Consider the following 365-nt stretch of genomic DNA (forward strand, 5'->3'; position numbering starts at 1 on the left):
CTGCCGTACTTGAGTAGAGCAATGTTATAACTGAAACGAGCTATACTTCTATAGAGTAAAATAAATACATTATAGATTGCCTTATGCCATACAATGGTTTTCTCGAAATCTGATCCGTGACCAGTCAAATCTATGGAATCATATTTCTTCCTTGTTATCACACCTACACAATGTTGTTTGCAAAAGTAACCTTAAACATATAGAAGCCAATTCATGTTGAAATACATACTCAAGATGTATTTGTTTCCATAGTTTCACTATATCATGGGAAAGGTTTGGATGGGTTAGGTTAGGCTAGGTTAGGTTTGGTTAGGTTTGGTTAGGTTAGGTTTATGTATGTTTATGTATTGGTGTTAGAATCGTTT

The sequence above is a fragment of the Oratosquilla oratoria genome, chromosome 39 (genome assembly GCF_046742065.1).
Source record: "Oratosquilla oratoria isolate Oo_2021 chromosome 39, ASM4674206v1, whole genome shotgun sequence".
Taxonomy (NCBI): domain Eukaryota; kingdom Metazoa; phylum Arthropoda; class Malacostraca; order Stomatopoda; family Squillidae; genus Oratosquilla; species Oratosquilla oratoria.